Genomic DNA, 14,423 nt, shown 5'->3' with positions numbered 1-14,423 from the left:
GTCCAATTGGCTACCAGAAAGCTAGACGTGGAAGTGTGGCGCAAGTGGTAGCATGCTAGCCTTGAACAAAAGAGATCAGGGACAGTACTCAGAGTTCAAGCCCCAGGAAAGGCACAAAAAAAAAAAAAAAAAAAAAAACAAGAAACCCATTGTAACAAATGAATAGTGCCTTTGACAGGTTTATTAGTAGAGTTAACACAGCTGAAGAATTTCTGAGTTGTTTGTTTTTGTTTATTTGTTTAAGGATGTCTTCTAGTAGAGCACCTGGCTGGCAAGTGCAAAGTCCTGAATTCAAATCCCAGTATTACCAAAACAACCTATAAAGTAGTATAGTATTATATGAAAGTAAGTGTATCTAGATTTTTTTCTTGTAAATGTAAAGTACAGCCAGCCCAGCCAAGACTCTTAACTCCAATTAACCACAGGGGGGAAAACTGGAGCTGAAAGTATGGCTCAAGTGATAGAATGAAAAAGCCCACCAAAAGCACAAAGCCTGCAGAGAAAAATCTAAGGGTCAGCAGCTAGGCCCTGAGTTCAAGCCCCAGTACTGGCACACACACACACAAATCTCAATAAACTAAGAATAAAGGAGAACATACTTAGTTTGATAAAGAGTATCTTCTAAAAAATTGCACCTATGAACATATTTAATGGTAGGTAATATGAAGTTTTCTTTTTTTTTTTTTTTTGCTTATGTGGTGCTGAGGAATCGAACCCAGGGCCTCTGGCATGCAAGGCAAGCGCTCTACCACTGAGCCACCTTCCCAGCCCCTAATATGAAGTTTTCTGACTACTAAAAAGAACATGGAAAGAGCATCTCTTCCTTTTGTCTGGATTTTTGATTCTTTACTAGAAAAGGTAAAAGAGATAGTTTACAGATTGACAAAAAAAAAAAAAAAAAGAAAGAAACCAAATTTTGTTTTTTGTTTTTTTGGGTTCAGTCGTGGGGCCTAAACTCTGAGCCTAGGTGCTGTCCCTCAGCTCTTCAGCTCAAGGCTAGCACTCTACCACTTGAGCCACAGCACCACTTCTGGCTTTTTTCTTTTTGCTTATGTGGTTCTGAGGAATTGAACCCAGGGCTTCAGGCATGCAAGGCAAGCGCTCTACCACTGAGCCAACTTCCCAGCCCCAGAGAAACCAAATTTTGATCTCAGATTACAGATCGTCTGTGTAGACTTTTATCTCCAATTGTTACCAAAAAGCTTGAAGCAGAGGTGTGACCCAGCATGCTATCCTTGAGCAAAAAAGCTCAGGGATAGCACATGGGTCCTGAGTTCAAGCCCCAAGAGTGGCACACACAAAATAAATCTAAGTGGTAGAGGAAGCTTTGGTCATTAAGTGGCTTTTTACCAGGCCAGAATACAAGGCTTATCTTGCATTTATCAGGTTTGATCCCAAGCACTGCCTGTCCCAAAAAAGTGACCTACACTAACCAAGGAGTGACCTGCTAGTCAGGCTGATCTAGATAGGCTTAAAGATTAAAAAACAAAAAAACAAAGGGGGGGAGCAGGTATGTTAGGATAAAATAAACTTTCTATGATTGATTCAGCCAAGTCACTAAAGAAATAAGCAATGATTAAGCAAAGAAAATAACAAATATCTGGCAAATAGATAAATACCCACATTGGCACAAAGTATTTAAAATGTCCAATGTGCAACAACAACAAAAATTAAGCCAGGGGCTGGGAAAATGGCTCAGTGGTAGTGTGCTTGCCATGCATGCATGAGGCCCTGGGTTCAATTCCTCAGCACCACATAAGCAGAAAAAGCCAGAAGTGGTGCTATGGCTCAAGTGGTAGAGTTGAGGGACAGTGCCCAGGCCCAGAGTTCAAGCCCCACAACCAACAACAACAACAAAAGAAGTTAAACCATATGGGAGAAGAAAAAGCACAGAAAAATCTGACCTATATACAAGAATGAAAGCAGATAATAGAAATTACTCAAGAGGTTTAGATGATAAAAATAAGCAGAAAAAGTATTCAAAGTAGACATTACAAATATGTGCAAAGAGCCAAAAATGGCAGTGCACGCTGGTAAACATGTACTCAGAAGGCTGAGGCAATAAGATCATGGGTTCAAGTTTAGCCCAGGGCTACATGGCTATACCCTATTTCAAAAACAAAAACAAGTATACCCATAGAACTAAAGGAAATCATACTTACAGAAATAAAGAAAGGTGGGGCTGGGAAGGTGGCTCAGTGGTAGAGTGTTTGCCTTGCATGCTTGAGGCCCTTGGTTTGATTCCTCAGCACCACATAAGCAGAAAAAGCCGGAAGTGGGGGCTGAGGCTCAAGTGGTAGAGTCCTAGTCTACAGCTGAAGAGCTGAGGGACAGTGCCCAGGCCCAGAGTTCAGGCCCCATGACCAACCAAAAAAAAAAAAAAAGAAAGAAATAAAAAAAGGTTTGCCTGGGCGCCGGTGGCTCAGGCCTGTAATCCTAGCTACTCAGGAGGCTGATAGCTGAGGATCACAGTTCAAAGCCAGCCCAGGCAGGAAACTCTGTGAGACTCTTATCTCCAATTTAAAAAAAAACACTAGAAAACCGGAAGTGGCGCTCTGGCTCAAGCTGTAGAGCTCTCCCCTTAAGCTGAAGAGTGCAGGGACAGCTCCCAAGCCCAGAGTTCAAGCCCCACAACCGACCAAAAACAAAAACAAAAAACAGAAATAAAGAAAGGTATGATATTGTCTTATCAAATACAAATAGGAATAAAGAGCTGCTTAAAAGAACCAATGAAGCCGAGTGCTGGTGGATCACACCTGTAATTCTAGGATGTTTAAATATGAGGATCCCAATTGGAAGCCAGCCCAAGCAGAAAAGTCTATGAGGAAGAGGAGGAGGAGGAAGAAGAAGGCATTCAAAATTGTGAAATTTTGGGGCTGGGAAGGTGGCTCAGTGGTAGAGCGCTTACCTTGCATGCCTGAGGCCCTGGGTTTGATTCCTCAGCCCCACATAAGAAGAAAGCCAGAAGTGGTGCTGTGGCTCAAGTGGTAGAGCACTAGCCTTGAGCTGAAGAGCTGAGGGACAGTGTTCAGGCCCCACAACCGGACCAAAAAAAAAAAAAAAAAAAAATTGTGAAATTTTAAAGAGATCTGCTAATTTAAATACTTCAGAATTTATGTAGATTTTTTTCAGACAAATATAAGCTAAGAAAACAAAGCCAGGTGCCAGCAGTTCATACCTGTAATCCTAGCTACTCAGGAGGCTGAGATCAGGGGATCACATTACAAAGCCAGCCTGGACAGGAAAGTTTGTGAGACTCTTATCTCAAGTGGTGGAGCACTAGATTTGTGCATACTAGCTCAGAAACAGCACCCTGGCTCTTGAGAGCAAGCCTTAGGACTGGCATCAAAAAAGAAAAAGGAAAAAAATAACAACTATGAAAATATGCTATCAGAAGCCATGCATTATACTTTTACAGTAACTCAAGAGCAAGGTGAGGTGACTAACACAAGTAATCCTAGCTACTTAGGAAATGGAGATTGGGAGGATTCTGTTTTTAGGCCAACCTGGATAAAAAGTTATAGAAACCACACCTCAGCTAATAAAATGCTGGGCGTGATGAGGTATTCCAGTCATCTGAATTCCATGGGAAGCATTAGACAGGTAGATTGTGATCCAGGCAGGCCTAAACATAAACACAAGACTCTATTACAGGGCTGGGAAGTGGCTCAGTGGTAGAGTGCTTGCCTTGCATGCATTAGGCGCTGGGTTCGATTCCTCAGCACCATGTAAACAAAAAGAAAAAAGCTGGAAGTGGTGTTATGGCTCAAGTGGCAGAGTGTTAGCCTTGAGTTGAAGGGCTGAGGGATAGCGCCCAGGCCCAGAGTTCAGGCCCCATAATGGGACCCCCCCCCAAAAAAAAGAAAAAAGACTATTACAAAAATAAAGCATAACAGGATAAAATGTGGCTCAAATGACAAGCATAAGGCCTTGAAATCAAAGTCTAGTACTACCACCACCACAATAATAACAATAATAACAATAATAATAATAATAATAATACACTAGGAAATTCTTCATACTGAATGGAAATAAGCCCAGTCAGAAGAATGGAACTGAAGAAGAAATAAAGACTACAACATGGGGAGGGAAGGAATAGTAGGGGAAAAACAAGAAGGTAACAATGCTCACTAGGAAATATACTCATTACCTTACTCATGGAACTGTAACCACTCTGTACACTATTTTTACAATTGAAAAAAAAAGACTACAACAATGATCTAGATGGCTCAGTGGTAGAGTGCCTACCTCCCAAGCAAAAAGTTCTGGGTTCATAACTGCTTTACTGCCACACAAAAAGACTATGCAAAAGAATCAAGATGGAGTCGGGTGCCAGTGGCTCACGCTTGTAATCCTACCTAATCAGAAGGCTGAGATGAGATCTGAGGTTCACGGTTCAAAGCCAGCCTGGCCAGGAAAGTCCTTGAGACTCTTACTTGAGACTCTTATCTCCAATTAACTACCAGAAAACTGGAAGTGGCGCAGTGGCTCAAGTGGTAGATTGCTAGCCTTGAGCTGAAGAGCTGAGGGACAGTGCCCAGGCCCAGAGTTCAAGCCTCACGACCAAAAATAAAAATATTAATAATAATAAATAGAATCAAGATGGAGCTGGGCTCAGTGGCTCATGCCTATAATCCTAGCTACTCATGGTTCAAAGCCAACCTGGGCAGGACAGTCTGTGAGACACTTATCTCTAATTAACTACTAAAAACCAGAAATGGTGCTGTCACTCAAAGTGGTAGAGCACTAGCCTTGAGCACAGCTCAGGGATGGTGCTTAGGTCCTGAGTTCAAGCCTAAGACTGGCATACACACATACATACACACACAGACACAGACACACACACACACACACACATCAAGATGTAAATAGTCTCTTGATGATTAAAAACAACAATAGAGCTGGGTGCCAGTGGCTCATGCCTGTAATCCTAGCTACTCAGGAGGCTGAGATCTGAGGGTCATGGTTCAAGGCCAGCCTGGGCAAGAAAGTAATTTGTGAGACTCTTATCTCCACAAACCACCAGAAAACCGCAAGTGGTGCTGTGGATCAAGTAGTAGAGGGCTAGCCTTGAGGTGAAGAGCTCAGGGACAGTGCCCAAGACCAGAGTTCAAGCCCCACGACAGACAAACAAACAAACAAAAAAAGCAACAATAATAACTTTTGTAAGTCTTAATATTTACATCAATAAGTTATGTCATAACATAAAATATGAGGACATAAATGGAATTAAACTGTCGTAAATGTCTTATATTGTTCAGGAAGTACCAAAATATTCCTTTAAAGTAGACTTTCATAAGTCAAGGAAATACTATAATCTATTTTATAAATAATAAAAGGGTATATTATTCAGGCTAATAAAGGAGAAAAATAAAAATAAGAGTATTTTATGGAGTATTCACTATTTCCTGCTTGGAGAACATGAAATGCTTCTCTCTTTGTTTCTATTTCCCTACTCTATCCTATTATATTTAACAAATTCTTGTTTTTAAAAAAATGTATTGAATCTACATGAAAGCAAGGAAGAAGTCAGGAAGAGACAAAGGAATTAAATGAACACATAAAAAAGAGAATGGTAGATGTAAATTCAATTTCATCACTAAACATACACATAAAACATAATGTGGATGAAACACCACAATTAAAAAGTAAATAGTAGCTCCAGGTGTGGTGGCATGAGTCTGTAATCCTAGCTACTTGGGAGGCAGAAATCAGAGTTTTGTGGTTCAAAAATCAGCCTTGACATAAAAGTTATGAGACTCCAACTGGCTCCATAGCTGTTATCCCCGCTATAGAGGAAGCACCAAAGGAAGGGCACAGTTGCATGTACTTGTCATCCTCAGATATGGGGGAGCACAAATAGCATAAAACCTACACTGGTCCAGACATATTTTCCTTGAAAATAACCAGGGGGCTGGGAAGGTGGCTCAGTGGTAGAGCGCCTGCCTTGCATGCCTGAGGCCCTGGGTTCGATTCCTCAGCACCACATAAGCAAAAAGAAAAAAGCCGGAGTGGCACTATGGCTCAAGTGGTAGAACGCTAGCCTTGAGCTGAAGAGCTGAGGGACAGCGCCCAGGCCCAGAGTTCAGACCCCACGACCGGACCCCTCCTCCCTCCCCAAAAAAAGTCTAGGAGTCATAGCTCAAGTGGCAGATAACTTGCCTAATAAGTACAAGGCCTCTAGTTCAATCCTCACAAACTGCAAAACACACACACACACACACACACACACACACACACACACACACACACAGAGGTATTATATATATATGTAGTATATAGATAGATATAATGTATATAGGTTATATACAGAATATTATATATAATATGCTATAGATATATATAATATATATAGGATATGCTTTATATAGTATATAAATACTATATAAATATATAACCACCTTAAAATTTACCCCCCCAGCACTAAAATCTTTTCTGATACTTTTCAATTATCCAAGTGACATAGATGGCTACTTTGTATTTATCTATCCTGCTTGTATCTCACTAGCACTCTTTCACTTAAAAGCATATGTTTTTTGTTTGTTTGTTTGTTTGTTTTTTGGTCGGCCGTGGGGCTCGAACTCTGGGCCTGGGTGCTGTCCCTCAGCTCTTCAGCTCAAGGCGAGCGCTCTACCACTTGAGCTACAGCGCCACTTCCGGTTTTCTGGTGGTTTTTGGAGATAGGAGTCTCACAGTCTGTCCTGCCCGGGTTGGCTTTGAACCGCGATCCTCAGATCTCAGCCTCCTGAGTAGCTAGGATTACAGGCGTGAGCCACCAGCGCCCAGCTAAAAGCATATGTTTTTAACAATTCTAGGGGGCTGGGAAGGTGGCTCAGTGGTAGAGCGCTTGCCTTGCATGCCAGAGGCCCTGGGTTCGATTCCTCAGCACCACATAAGAGAAATAAAAAGCCGGAAGTGGCGCTGTGGCTCAAGTGGTAGAGCGCTAGCCTTGAGCTGAAGAGCTGAGGGACAGCGCCCAGACCCAGAGTTCAGGCCCCACAACCGGACCCAAAAAAAAAAAACAAAACAATTCTAGGAAATTATCAAATGATGTACTTAAATATTAACTCTTCAGCAGGGCGCCAAGAAGCTCACACCTGTAATCCTAGCTACTCAGGAAGCCGAGATATGACGATCATGGTTCAAAGCCAGCCTGGGCAGGAAAGTCTGTGAGATTCTTTTTTTTTTTGCTGATCCTGGGGCTTGAACTCAGGCTTGGGCGCTGTCCTTGACCTGCTTTTTTGCTCAAGGCTAGCACTCTACCACTTGAGCCAAAGTGCTACTTCTGGCTTTTTCTGTTTATGTGGTGCTGAGGAATCGAACCCATGACCTCATGCAAGCACTCTACCACTGAGCCACCTTCCCAGCCCAAGTCTGTGAGATTCCTATCTCCAATAAACCACCAGAAAAGCAGAAGGGGCACTGTAGCTCAAGTGGAAGAGTTCTACCCTTGAACTGAAGAGCTGAGGGATAATACCCAAGCCAAGAGTTCAAGTCCCACAAACAACAACAACAACAAAAAATAATGACTCTTCACTGTTTTTGCCATTAATAATAATAATTATTATTATTATTTTGCCAGTCCTGAGGCTTGAGCTCAGAGCCTGGGAACTGTCCCCTAATCTTTATACTCAAAGCTAGCTCTGGCCCACTTGAACCACAGCTCCACTTCAAGCTTTTTGGTGGTCAATTGAAGCTAACAGTCTCAGAAATTTTTTGGCCTGGGTTGGCTTTAAAAACTGAGATCCTCACATTTCAGTCTCCTGCTGTGAGCCACTGGCATCTGACTGCTTCCCCCTCCCCCCCTCCCCACCTGGGGCTTTAACTCTAGGCCTGGGTGCTGTCCCTGCACTCTTCAGCCACTTGAGCCACTGTGACACTTCTGGTTTTCTGGTGGTTAATTGGAGATAAGAGTCTCACAGACTTGCCGGGCGCTGGTGGCTCACGCCTGTAATCCTAGCTACTCAGGAGGCTGAGATCTGAGGATCGCGGTTCAAAGCCAGCCCGGGCAGGAAAGACCGTGAGACTCCTATCTCCAATAAACCACCAGAAAACCAGAAGTGGCGCTGTAGCTCAAGTGGTAGAGCGCTCGCCTTGAGCTGAAGAGCTGAGGGACAGCGCCCAGGCCCAGAGTTCAAGCCCCACGACCGACAAAAAAAAAAAAAAAGAGTCTCACAGACTTTCTTACCTGGGCTGGCTTTCAACTGCAATTCTCAGATCTCAGCCTCCTGAGTAGCTAGGATTACAGGCGTGAGACACCAGTGCCCAGCCTGCTATTTTTTTTAAATTTTTATTTATTTTTTATTGTGAAAATACTGTACAAAGGGGTTACAATTACATGGGCAAAATAATAAGTACATTTCTTTCTTTTTTTTTTTTTTGGGGTCCGGTTGTGGGGCCTGAACTCTGGGCCTGGGCGCTGTCCCTCAGCTCTTCAGCTCAAGGCTAGTGTTCTACCACTTGAGCCACAGCGCCACTTCCAGCTTTTTTTTTTTCTTTTTGCTTATGTGGTGCTGAGGAATCGAACCCAGGGCCTCAGGCATGCAAGGCAAGCGTTCTACCACTGAGCCATCTTCCCAGCCCCATGAGTACATTTCTTATCAAGCATTTTAGCCTCCTCCTTTGTTTCCCCTTCCCATCCCTTCCCATCCTCCCCCCCCTATTTTTTAAAAAATATTTTTTATTGTGAAAATACAGTACAGAGTGGTTACAATTACATGGCCAAGATAACGAGTGCATTTCTTATCAAGCATTGTAGCCTCCTCCTTTGTTTCCCCTTCCCATCCCTTCCCAGCCTCCCCTCTTTTTTAAAGCAGGTTTATTGATGTAATTTTTATGCCATGATATTCATCTGTTTAGATATTCAATGGATTTTTTTTAATATACTTAGGTTTGTGCAACCATTACCAAAATCTAATTTTAGTTTATTTTTAATTCTATAACTTTTATTCTTTTTTTTTTTTTTTTTTTTTTTTTTTTTTTTTTTTTTGTCGTGGGGCTTGAAATCTGGATCTGGGCGCTATCCCTGTGCTCTTCAGCTCAAGGCGAGCGCTCTACCGCTTGAGCCACAGCACCACTTCCGGTTTTCTAGCAGTTTATGGAGATAAGAGTCTCATGAACTTTCCTGCCCCGGCTGGCTTTGAACCAGGATCCTCAGATCTCAGCCTCCTGAGTAAGCTAGGATTACAGGCGTGAGCCACGGGCGCCCAGCTATAACTTTTATTCTTAACTGATAGAAAAAAAATCTTACTTTAGAACACTTCAAGTCCCATAAAGAATGCTTGTGTTCTCATCAGTCACTGTCCATCTCTACCCCTCATCTCCACTTCAACAGAGGAAAACACCAATCTACATTATTTTTCTACTAATTTGCCTGTTCTGAACAGTTTCATAGATTTGCTACCTCTGGAAATTTTCTATCAACAGACTCCTACAATAGGTCATCTTTTGTGGCTGGCTTCTTCCACTTCCCTTGAGATTTTTGAGATTTAATCATGTTTTTTTTTTTTTTTTTTTTTTTTTGTCGGTCGTGGGGCTTGAACTCTGGGCCTGGGCGCTGTCCCTCAGCTCTTCAGCTCAAGGCGAGCGCTCTACCACTTGAGCTACAGCGCCACTTCCGGTTTTCTGGTGGTTTATTGGAGATAGGAGTCTCACGGTCTTTCCTGCCCGGGCTGGCTTTGAACCGCGATCCTCAGATCTCAGCCTCCTGAGTAGCTAGGATTACAGGCGTGAGCCACCAGCGCCCGGCTTAATCATGTTTTAAAATGAATCTTGACTTTGATTTCAAAAAGTAGCTAATTGCATAGACAAGCCACATTTAGACAGGCCATCTTTTCTTAATTTATCATTTAAATTGTTCCTGCTTGTCAGGTGCAGGTGGCTCACGCCTGTAATCCTAGCTACTCGGTAAGCTGAGATCTGAGGATCTCCGGCCTGGGCAGGAGACTCATCTCCAATTAGCCACCAGAAAACCTGAAGTGGTGCTGTGGCTCAAGTGGTAGAGCTCTTGCCTTGAGCTGAAGAGCTGAGGGACAGCACCCAGGCCCAGAGTTCAAGCCCCATGACAGACAAAAAAAAAAAAAAATTGTTGCTGCTTCTTGACTATTGTCAATATGCTGCTATGGACATATGTGTATAAGTGTGTGTGTGTGTGTGTGTGTGTGTGTGTGTGTGTGTGTGTGTGTGTGTGTGTGTGTATTCTATTTTCATTTCTCAAGTAAGTAAATAGGGATAGAATTTCAAGTTCATCTGTTAATGTGATCTTTAAAACATAGAGGACTTGCCAAAATGTTTTCAAAGTAGCTGCATTTTTTTTGGGGGGGGGGGTCCTGTCGTGGGGCCTGAACTCTGGGCCTGGGCGCTGTCCCTCAGCTCTTCAGCTCAAGGCTAGCGCTCTACCACTTGAGCCACAGCGCCACTTCCGGCTTTTTTCTTTTTGCTTATGTGGTGCTGAGGAATTGAACCCAGGGCCTCAGGCATGAAAGGCAAGCGCTCTACCACTGAGCCACCTTCCCAGCCCAGCTGCATCATTTTATACCTCCCTACACCAGCAATATAGGAGGGTTCTAGATGAGACCAACAGAAGGACATCCCAGATACCTCAAAGATTTGTTAGAAATAACATATCATGTTGTTTATAAGCTATTAAATGTTAAGGTGGTTTGTTACATGAGTAGAAACTGATAAAAAGGTGTCATTTGGGCTGTCTAATCCATTACATTATTAGAAAAGAATGTGAGGTGTTAGGGGCTGGGAAGGTGGCTCAGTGGTAGAGTGCTTGCCTTGCATGCATGAGGCCCTGGGTTCAATTCCTCAGCACCACATAAGCAGAAAAAGCCGGAAGTGGCACTGTGGCTCAAGTGGTAGAGGGCTAACCTTGAGCTGAAGAGCTGAGGGATAGTGCCCAGGCCCAGAGTTCAGGCCCACAACCGACAAAAAGAAAAACAAAACAAAACAAACTTTGTCCATTAAAAGGAATTATGTCTCTTTGGAAAAGATGTATTTGGGATTTGCTAAGGAAATTGTCAGTTGTGCTGGGAACATTTTTTGGTGGCAAAAGTTGCAGAATGCTCACCAAATGATGGAAACATTTCAAAAAGACATAGAAGCTGCTGATTTGATCAGCAAAATAAACACAATAATGCACTGTTAATTCACTGTATTAAGTAGAGGATTCCAAGGATCTAAACAGTTATAAAAATGCACAAAAACACAGTAGAGTTACTTGAACGTATCTCCCTACAAATTACTTATAATTGCACACATGAGAGTAGAAGTAACTTCCTGGGAGAAAAGTAGCAGGTACCACTTTAATTAAATGATGAAACTTAATATCATCAATAATATGGCAGAATATGTAGAGTGTGCCAGGATGCAATTAGTATATGTGAATCATGATTACCATACATGCCTATTAAGACAGGTAACTTGACTGTAATCATGAGGAAACAGACATTCCTGTGTGTTTATTCACTATTGCTGTGTATAGAATTGGTGAACTGAAACAATTTTAGTCTCTTTCACAGTTCCAAGGAGTTAGGAATTCAGGAGTGGCGTGGATAAGGGACTCTAGCTTGGCTCTCTCTCCAGGTTATTGGTACATCTACTTTCCCAGCTAGAAAGTACTACTGGCTAATGATGGGGGCTTTATTCAACTCCATGTGGGTTTCTCAACAGGGCTGTTGGGGTGTTCTAACAATGTGATGCTTCTCCTCTTGGGTGTCTTGGTCTCTTGGGTTTTGCTTAAAGTAACTTAAGATACTCGGGGGAGAGGGTATAGTGCAATTTTTAAGGTCAGACAAGTCTTTATTTTTATCTTTTGGTGGCAGTCCTGGCCTTAAATCCTTATGCCAGGGAAGCAAAATTGTCTTTCCCAAAGTTTTTTGATAAAGATACTGAAAACACATGAGACTGTTTCACTGAGGCCAGAATAGCTTCTGTTCCTTTTTCATGGTCACAGGAAAGATGTCTGGAGTTCGAGAAATAGTTCCGCCTCAGAATGAGTTAGATCTGGATTCAGATTTGGGTCTTAGGATAAATGAATCCTACTTACCATTTGGACTTTCCCTTTGGTGTCTTTAAAGTATAAAGAACAATGCTAACCTAAAAGAGCCATTGTAGGTATCACATACAATCAATAACATTCATATTTATTCTACACAAAAATGCCATGTAGTATGTTAGCAACTAGGAATAAAATAGTGGGCAAACAGAATTTTTGTTCCAAAAGCATAACTCAAGTAACTACCCAAGCAGATCTAGATCTTTATAATAGAATTGTATTATAAAATTACAGTTTGTGATAAGTCCAGAAATGGAGAGTAGAAGTACAGTAGTGCTCTTTTTTTTTGGAGGGGGGGGTCTGGTCGTGGGGCCTGAACTCTGGGTCTGGGCATTGTCCCTCAGCTCTTCAGCTCAAGGCTAGCGCTCTACCACTTGAGCCACAGCGCCACTTCCAGCTTTTTTCTTTTTGCTTATGTGGTGCTGAGGAATCGAACCCAGGGCCTCATGCATGCAAGGCAAGCACTCTACTACTGAGCCACCTTCCCAGCCCATCAGTAGTGCTCTTTATTTATTTATTTATTTATTTATTTTTTACTTATTCAGTCATTTATTTACTTATCAGATACAGAGATAATTTAACCTGTAGAAAATGTGTAAATTGTTATAGAAACAAAAGGATGAAGATAAATATTTTGTCTTACCAGTAGTGCTCTTTAAAATAAGTTTTCTGCTGAGTGCTGGTGGCTCACGCCTGTAATCCTAGCTACTCAGGAGGCTGAGATCTGAGGATCACAGTTCAAAGCCAGCCTGGGCAGGAAAGACGGTGAGACTCCTATCTCCAATAAACCACCAGAAAACTGGAAATGGTGCTGTACCTCAAGTGGTAGAGCACTCAGCCTTGAGCTAAAGAACTGAGGGACAGCACCTAAACCCAGAGTTCAAGCCCCACAACCGACCAAAATAAAATAAAATAAAATAAAATACATTTTCTGTTTACAATACTTTCCTTCTAAAATGTAAAACCTAAGTCCCTTCTCATTGGAAATATGCTGATCTAAGTGGTATACTTCTAACAAATATGCCAGAAGTGATGCTCTATGGATGGTGATGCTAGTTAATTAAAAATAGTATGTAATTATTCCTGCTTGTATTCATCCTCTCTATCTCTGTCTCCTCAAAGCTTTACTTTTATTTTTTTGGCTTGATCTTTTTTGTAGCAAGCGTGTGTGTGTGTGTGTGTGTGTGTGTGTGTGTGTGTGTGTGTGTGTGTGTGTGTGTGTGTGTGTGTGTGTGTGTGTGTGTGTGTGTGTGTGTGTGTGTGTGTGTGTGTGTGCTGGGCCTTGAACTCAGTGCCTGGGCACTGTCCCTTAGCTTTTTTTTGGCTCAAGGCTGGCATTCCACCACTTGAAACACAGCTCTACTTCTGGCTCTTTGCTGGTTATAATGGGAGATAAGAGTTACACAGCCATTCCTGACCAGGTTGGCTTTGAACCACGATTTTCAAATCTTAGCCTCCTGAGCATCTGAAATTATAGGCATGAGCCACCAGCAAGTGGCTCTCAAAACTTGACTCTGAAATTACATCAGCAGGTTGGAGGTATGGCTCAATTGGTAGAGTGCTGGCCAAAGAGCAAAGTATCAGGTACCCAGTTGGAGTCCTGGTCTTGCAACAAAAAAAAGAAAAGAAAACAGACATTACAAGTAGCATGTCCTGAAGCAGCCTAGGACATCTGAAAAGGCCTAGGAAGAGAGAAACTGGGGCCCCTCATCAATAGTTAACACCAACTCACCAGCCATGTAAGAAGTAGAAACTCCAATCCCAGTAGGGCCTTCAGAGAACTGCATTCCCGGCTGACATCAGACTGGTCTCATGAGACCTCCAGCCTGCATCACCCAGCAAAGACCTTTCCAAACACCTGACACTCTGACGCTGTGGTATATATAAACAATGGAATTCTATGCTTCCATCAGAAAGAATGACATTGCCCTATTTGTTAGGAAATGAAAAGACTTGGAAAACATATTAAGTAAGCCACACCCAAAGAAACATAGGTCCCATGCTTTCCTTATTTTCAATAACTAGTATATGTCTGAGATAAGCAGAAACAGTCAGATAAGTTGACATTAGGTGAAATGAAACCCAAGATAAGGACTCAAATTTTTTTTTCTTTCTTGTGATTGTTTCTAACATATTTATAAGATGATTTCTTTGTTGCTTTGTATGTCCCTCCCCCACAGTATAACCCCTGTTTTCACTGTATTTGATGTTGGTATAATTTGTGAAGAGGAAGGGAAAAAACAAATTGTTTAGAGATGTACAAGATGTTAGGTCAAAAATAAACTTTACAACTTTGGCGGGGTGGGGTGGGGTGGGGGAAGGGATGGGAAGGGGAAACAAAGGAGGAGGCAACAATGCTTGA

This window comes from Dipodomys merriami, unplaced genomic scaffold (genome assembly GCF_024711535.1).
Source record: "Dipodomys merriami isolate MVZ:Mamm:240054 unplaced genomic scaffold, mDipMer1.0.p SCAF_542, whole genome shotgun sequence".
In the NCBI taxonomy this organism is placed as follows: Eukaryota; Metazoa; Chordata; class Mammalia; order Rodentia; family Heteromyidae; genus Dipodomys; species Dipodomys merriami.
This window is presented reverse-complemented; position numbering follows the sequence as displayed.